We start from the raw sequence: 8,132 nt of genomic DNA, 5'->3' as shown, positions 1-8,132 counted from the left end.
TTCAAACGTGTGATTTTTCCCCCCCAAAGATCTCTAGAAGCAATCTCTGCTGACTGACCCTTGACAGCTGCAGATCTCTTTATTTCTCTCTCTGCTGGCACTTCATTTGGTAGAAAAGCTCTCAGATTCACACCTCTGTCAGGCACCACAAGTGTTTATTATGTGCATACACAGAATATCCCATATAGTGTACACCTCCAACATGTGTAGTCTGCAGTCTTTTAATAAACATCCTGTAAATTCTGACAAAATAACCCAAATGTTGCAGTAACTTATGCTGCATTTCCCCCCCCCCCCCCCTCCCCCTTTTTTCATATTTGTTGCACAAAATCTTGAACGTCTTTCAAATGTAAAACTGAATAAATATTGTCAAAAAACATGGTGTGTATTTAAAGGAGCAGTTAAATTGATGTAATTTCACTCTCTCATTTTGCAAAATTACAAAGGTCCACACCACAACAAAATTACCTGAACAATCGCATGAATTCTCATGTGCAGTTTGCCTCGGTTTTATTGTGGCAGCTTTTCCACCGTCACTCCGAGTGCAGGGTTTGCTGGTGCCTCCCTCTCTGGAAATTAGACTACAGGCTCTATCATTAGATCGGATGGCAAGTCTTTATGCAAAGTGTTTTGCATAATTACATACCAAAGCCAGAATAGCCACCCTCAAATTTTATGGGTCACAAAGCATCAACAATTGCCGCATTATTGTCCACCAAAGTCCAGCCCCACCAATGACAAGGAACGAAAAAAGAAGAAGAAGAAGAAGAAGAGAGAGAGAAACTCGTCTGCCTAATCTGAGCTTGGGAGGTTTAATTTTCCTTCCAATAAAAAGTAAAGAAGATTATTCCCGAACTGACAACTTGTTTACATATAGTTGTAAAGTTCAGAGGACTGGCCAAGGCTTCAGGGAGCCTGATCACTGAGTCCACAACATGTGAGAAACATGAAACGGCTCCAGTTCAGTCCTTCATGCCACTCACCTCCTGTACTGAGCTTATGTTCAGAAATAGGTTGTAAAGGTAAGAATTTTACCTGTGATTTTGTCATTTTAGCTTTAACTCTTTTTTTTTAAAGTACATGGAATAAAAAAATATTTCAAGTACACTAAAAATTTGAGCAGCAAATAGTCAATATTAAAATAATACCTTCAGTAGTTATAAAATCCTAATTATTGAAATGTTTAGTCATTAATAAATCGGTTTTTATAGAAAGTGAAAAACATGTTTGTTTCAGTTTCTTTCACCTGAAAAAATCAGTATCACAACATTTAATTAAACCAGTTTAAAGGGATTGAAAGCCTCAATATACAATAAATGTTGCTACAGTAAAATGAACATATATAATATTCTGCTGGAATAAAAACAAACTCCGATTATATAAATTGCATTGCAAGTTTTAAAGTCTACAGAGAAACGAAGCCTCAATAGAAATGAATTTAAAACACAAAATCTATCTGAAATACCTTATTTTATTTTCATTAAGCCGTGATTTTTTTATTATTGCATAATAGCGGTTCGTGTCAGCATTAGGAATTATTGATAACATCATAATGATTTGATGTGGTTTTATTGGCGAATATCCGTCGTTAACAGGCCGATGGCATGATGTCCTCCAACAGACAGAGCAGGGTCACACATTAAAGCCAGGCTCTAGCAGTTTTCTTAAAAAAAAAAACAAAAAAACACAAACGAATTAATAAATTAAAAGAGAACATCGTATTTTGAATTGCATGAAGCGAAAAGGCTGTAAAAACACGGAAACACTCAATGAAGAAAAAGGTCAGTATTTCTATGTTGCTCTTTTCTTTGTCAGCTCGATGTGCCTTAAAAACACATCTATTTGAATTGTAATAAAGATTCGATACCTGAGACACAGCCTCGTGTGACTAATCACACTGTTATCACAATATTTAACGAGAACATCTGGTTTAAACCTGCAGGAAGCAGCTCCAGCTCTGGAGTCTCCTCGGCACACACACTGTACAAACTTTATGTTCACAGTGTTTTGTGTTATTGTTCGTTTATCTGTGATTTTTTTCTATTAAAACGCCTCTTTAGTTTCTTTTTAAATTCAAGATTAAATGAGTCATATAATGGGTCGTATTCTCCAAAATATATTTCGTTTAATTTTAATTAGGATTGTCAGTAACGTGTGTGAAACCGCCGGCTCGGTGTCTCCCAGCAGCGCCGCCCTGCCACTGAATGTGTCTAATGTTGTTTAACATTCTCTGATTGGAACATTTTTTCAGAAAGAAAGGCAGAAACCCAGGTAGACGTGACACTGGGCGGTGGGAGCACCAGAGCACGGCCGAGGTTAAACGTGCAGAACAGCGCCATCTCGCTGCCACAGCCGGATATTCATTCACGTTTTTCTTCTGCTGCTGAGACCCTCGGTGAAGACTTGTACTCTCTCAAGGTTGACCGATTTCTGTGTGCGTAGCCAGCTCTGACAACAGCCTGCACGCTGCTGTCTTTTGGCGGCCACCGGTTCTACATGTTATCGCTGTTCATTAGTGCAGGGGAGTCCCGGAGCGGGTCCAGGGACCTACGGGGGTCACCGAAGGGGGGCGAGGCGCGCCCTCAGCAACTTGAAAAGTCCTGTCATTTCACTGTAATGTGATTCAACAAAATGATCAGCTGGACATGTAAACCGGTTCCCAAACTGAAGCCCCGGGACGCTCGTGGGTCACTGAGGGAGATAATAAGGGTCCTCGGAAATCAGAGAAATAATTTAATTTCTCTTGTGGGTCATGATTGGGTTGCAGTTGCACAGGTACGAGATGTACAAATTTGGTGTTGCGGATATCCCACAAGGCCACAGAAAATGTCAGATGTGGTTCCCTGTGACAGGATCTTATCAAGCGGGGATCCAGGGGCGGCAGCGCATGTCTGCGCCGGCTGTTCTTGACATGAAAAGGTACAGAAACCCAGGAACTGGTAGCGAAAGTGACGGAACCTTGTGCCAAGAGATCATTTGTTCATGAACTTATAATATACTGTTAGGTCGGCTTGAACGGAAAATAAAATGTTCAGTATTATGGGGTTCATTTGCAAGTTTTGGTGGCAAAACACAAAGAAGCAAAAAGGGGAGATGTGGAGATCCCCTCTAAATTATGAGTGGGTGGAGGATGGATGTAAAGACAACAATAAAATACTTTTATTATTATTTCTTTTCTTCACCTTTACTTAAACTTGCTCCATGACCCACAAAAATAAGTCTTTGTTTTTGTTTTTTGAAGCAAAACCGGATCGACAATATTCAACTTCTGCACAAGTTGCGGCCTCTGGGTCCAATCAGCGCAGCTAAACAATGTCCACAAATGCAGCAGCGTACTGGAAGTGTAACGGGAGTGACTGTGTGCAGGCCTTTGAGGATTTTTCATGTTTGCACACAAGTCTGGTGTTCGCTCGGAGTTCCCAGTGAGATGCTCACTGAGGTCCGTTCTGCAGAAATGTCAGGCGCACCCTCAGCGCCATTTAAAAGAACGGCGCTGTGTAGCTGGCTGCACCGAGGAGCAGCATGTGCAGCTACCGACACCAGGAAAAATAAATAAAACCTTCACTGTGTCTGATGGAAAGTTCTTTACCATAATGAAAAATATGTATGAGATTTCTACATTATGAGAGTTTGTTATTCATTTACCGGAGAGATTCATGTTGTTCCACTTTTCTTTCACCTGTGGAACAGGTGTAGGTGTTCATTGTGTTGGTGATGATGATGATGATGATGGTGGTAGCAGTGAAAATGATGATGATAAAGGCAGGACGAGAGAATAACGCCCAGAGTGTGAATTTTATTGTTAAAGCACCTCCAAACTACCACTGGCATCGACCAGAAATACGCCAAATTAATTTCACAGTTTGAGGGAGCATTGCCAAGTGCGGGTTTGAAGTTTCGGCAAACACGCAAGGACACGCTCACACACGCACGGCCCTCTACAAAACACGTTTACAGGGAAATTTTAAAAAAAGTTCTCCATCACCTGCGGGTGCAGGCAGAACCGTGTGCGGAGTGACGGACCTGTGCGTTTACATTTGTCTGCGAATTTAACTCTTGTTCACGCAATTTAGGTGCCGTTTTGTCCGCAGTAGCTATAAGGTCAGATGTTGTCAAAATGACACTCAGTTCAGAGACCGACGTATCATCATCATCATCCTCATCATGTGGCTTAAATTGCTCAAACGCGAACCTAAGCGCGCACGTATGGACATGTATGTGCGTTTAAGTGCCTAAGAAGAAAGACCGTCAGTTAAGTTGAATTAGTAACACACGCACACGCCGAGGGCCCTTCAGAAACACGTGACCCCTAACAGAATGTGTATGAAAGCTGAGTTGTAGTCACATTCAGACTCCTTCTCCAAACTACTTGAGACTGACAAGTTTGTAACATTAATGTTGCGGCCCCTGACAGACTGACAACCACTGCGGTGCACCTAATGGGGATCTTAATAAAGTATCTATGTACCCCAAGTAGCAAATCGATAGAAGATGTAGGCCTATTTCGATCAATACCTATGAAGTAGTCCTGGTGAAATAATGCGTTGGGGTTTCGGGGGGTGGGGGGCTGTCTAATATCCAGGAGAGTGTTTGCGGTCTTTTCAAATCATCCCTCTGGCTCACCGCTCATCTCGGTCCTCCCCTCTGTGTGTGATCGTGTATGTTAAGTCAAATCAAGCTGCGTGCTCTGAAAAGGTGCTCTCTCCCTGCTTACCACTCACTGTTCAAAGTCTGCTCCTCTTTCAGCTATAAATATATGTTATATATTTTATTTAGATATCTCTAATATATTGGAGTGTAAGCGCCAGCCATGCTTACTCAGTGGCCTGCGATTTGATTCACTTGGCATGTAGTATTACTATCATATAGGAAATGTTGGCTGCTCCACTGGCATTGATATGGGCTCACTGTGAGCGCGCTTGGGTTAAAAGAAAACTGAAATAGGCTTTTCAAAATGGGGGGTGGGGGGGGGGGGATTCAACATGGGGTATATTCACACTCTTGGTCTACATCAGCTGCAGTTGTCTTTATCTTGCCTATTTATATCGCCACAAAGCGCTGCGCCCCTTTTGAAAGTCTGGCAGTTTTTTTTTTAACTGAACTTTGCTATGTTGGAGTTAATTGGGCAGTCTTTCTGCATTTTTCTAAACAAATTCTCTTTTCTTACTAACCACAAATGAAAACTTCACGAAGAACAGCAGACTGGTAAATGGGACAAATCCACTAATATGATATTCTTGTTTTAAAGGGCTAAAATGATCAGTGGGGCTTTATATCCGGACGGTGCGGCGCAGACAAGTTCCCTTTTTTACGGTCAGCAACAACGTCCCAACCCGCTTATATACCACATTATATCTGGGGACAGAAAAGCGCTGATGCTGTCAATAACATGGTGATATATTTTAGAGAACAGCGTTATAAATTCAAGTCGTGGCATAAGATGTGCAACACTTCAGAAAAATCAAATCCAAAGTTATCCTCTAATGTTATTTTACATCGTACAAGCCTCCCAAATAGATTGCTGGCTCCTTATGCAAATCCTTGCTCCTTCGAATCGTGTCAGCATCTACAACACCTCATGCGGACTCTCCTCCAGGTAGAGCTGGCCAGCGGCCGTGTACTACCTGCTCCGTTCACACAGACAGACGCAGCGGGATACACAGTGGTTTTTTTTTAAACTGAACTTTGCTATGTTGGAGTTAATTGGGCAGTCTTTCTGCATTTTTCTAAACAAATTCTCTTTTCTTACTAACCACAAATGAAAACTTCACGAAGAACAGCAGACTGGTAAATGGGACAAATCCACTAATATGATATTCTTGTTTTAAAGGGCTAAAATGATCAGTGGGGCTTTATATCCGGACGGTGCGGCGCAGACAAGTTCCCTTTTTTACGGTCAGCAACAACGTCCCAACCCGCTTATATACCACATTATATCTGGGGACAGAAAAGCGCTGATGCTGTCAATAACATGGTGATATATTTTAGAGAACAGCGTTATAAATTCAAGTCGTGGCATAAGATGTGCAACACTTCAGAAAAATCAAATCCAAAGTTATCCTCTAATGTTATTTTACATCGTACAAGCCTCCCAAATAGATTGCTGGCTCCTTATGCAAATCCTTGCTCCTTCGAATCGTGTCAGCATCTACAACACCTCATGCGGACTCTCCTCCAGGTAGAGCTGGCCAGCGGCCGTGTACTACCTGCTCCGTTCACACAGACAGACGCAGCGGGATACACAGTGGATGACAGGTGCTTAAAACACACACTACTTGTAAAGTTCCAGCCTAATAGCGGCCGGCAGCTGCTGTCGAGGAGGCGCCTGCGTGCGCAGCAGCGCTGGTCGCTTTTCCCTTTGTGTTAAAGCGAGCTGAGGTCTCCGAGGTCTGGGGAAGCTACAGTTCCGGGGACAGCGGGTAGATGGCACAATTTTCTTACAATTATGAGCAGAATGCAGGGAAGCCTTGTGCACTAAGAAGAAGTGAGAGGCAGTTTATTTTAATGGCAAAAGAATGTTCCGAAAATGAAAATGAAAGAAAAACACCGGTTGTTGGTGCAGGTTTCACTGCCATTTTAGCCACTTTGTTAGAAAGATAATAACAATAATAATCCATTGTCTTTAAAGCCAAAGTGCTAACACAAGGTGTCCCTCCTTGCTAAGCGTTTGGTTCACATTCTAGATGAGCTGCCTCAGCCTAAATGTGCAATATAGTGCGAGCTGTATGGGCTAATTTGTCATAGTGATAGCGGCAAGATGCAAATAATATTCATATTTGTCGCTTAACTGTGCGGGTTTGTCTGTGTATGTGTGTGTGTGTGTGTGCATGTGTGAAGGAGGAAGAGCGAGCCTGCAGACCACATCCTTATCTTATTAAACAAATAGCCCCACTAATAGCCTGTGAGCCCTGAATAAGTTCTCAGCTTCAGCGTCTAAACCCCAACAAACGTCAGCCGTCAGCAGCTCGGGCTCTACTGTGCACGCGCCTCGGCCCCGCAGCATCCTCCGAAGCTTGGAAGATTGTTGGATGTTTCATTTATTTATTTATTTATTTGGCCTACCAGCTCGTGTGTCAGAAAGTTCTCACGTCACGGCAGACGTAAATAAAAGTGACGTCCCTGCGAGTTACACCTCATTAGTTTTTCTGCGCAATGCTAATAAACGAGCAGAAGTACAAATTATAGGGTGCAGCATATACATCACGCTGTGTCAAGTAAAATCAGCACGGACAATGTTTAGATCCGACCCATGCAAACACATTCTGACACTCTGCTCGTGATTTCTAGTGAAGTCAACGTCTTAAAGATGTCGCCTTGTGTCTTGATATCCTAAAGAAGATGATGGCCTGGGATTTCTCTAAAGATTTACTGGAAATACTGGCCCAGTGAAGTCATACTGGCTGAGTGGTGATGCTGTGCAGGCTGATGCCCACCTTTAATTATCAGTGAGGGCTTAGACTGGCCTCGGTGTGTGAGATGTACCTCAGAGACAGTTTGGTTGGACGAGCAGTGAAAGCATCACTGTATAGATAAATAGAGCTTTCAGCAAGGAGCCCGGGATAAAAGACCATCAGCATCACATCATAATCATCAACATCAACAAAGCCACACACACACACACACACACTCACACACCATCACCAGCAGCAGCAGCAGCAGAAACCGTGGTGGATTTGGCTTCCACATCCATGTTGATTAAGCCTGCATACAACAGGGCTAATTCTATTTCAGGCCTCACCCTCAACTAAGCCAGTATTACTAATAATCACCGATAGGCCAAAAGTTCATAGCATCACAAGCACGCGCGTCAATAATGGCATTTAAAACCGGCACAGCGGCCGCTTCTCTTACAGTCACAAGTTTAGATCATTGGACAGCAGCTTCCTCTGGTGTTAAAGAAGCTCATAATAACAGCCAGTGACAGAAACTGAAATCATTTCCACTTCGTCTCCTTTCAATATGAAATCCTTTCTAGATTACTTGAATGCTAGACTAGTTATGATCTATACTATATGATATCAGCCTATTAATATTTATGTGAGCGTCCAAAGGTGAAAGTGGATCCCGCAAATAAAGCGGTGGGGAAGCTGGGCTGGGTATTTCCTGAACAGTCCTTGTCCCGTAGGGGGGTG

This window comes from Monopterus albus, unplaced genomic scaffold, assembly GCF_001952655.1.
Source record: "Monopterus albus unplaced genomic scaffold, M_albus_1.0 scaffold5.1, whole genome shotgun sequence".
NCBI lineage: Eukaryota > Metazoa > Chordata > Actinopteri > Synbranchiformes > Synbranchidae > Monopterus > Monopterus albus.
This window is presented reverse-complemented; position numbering follows the sequence as displayed.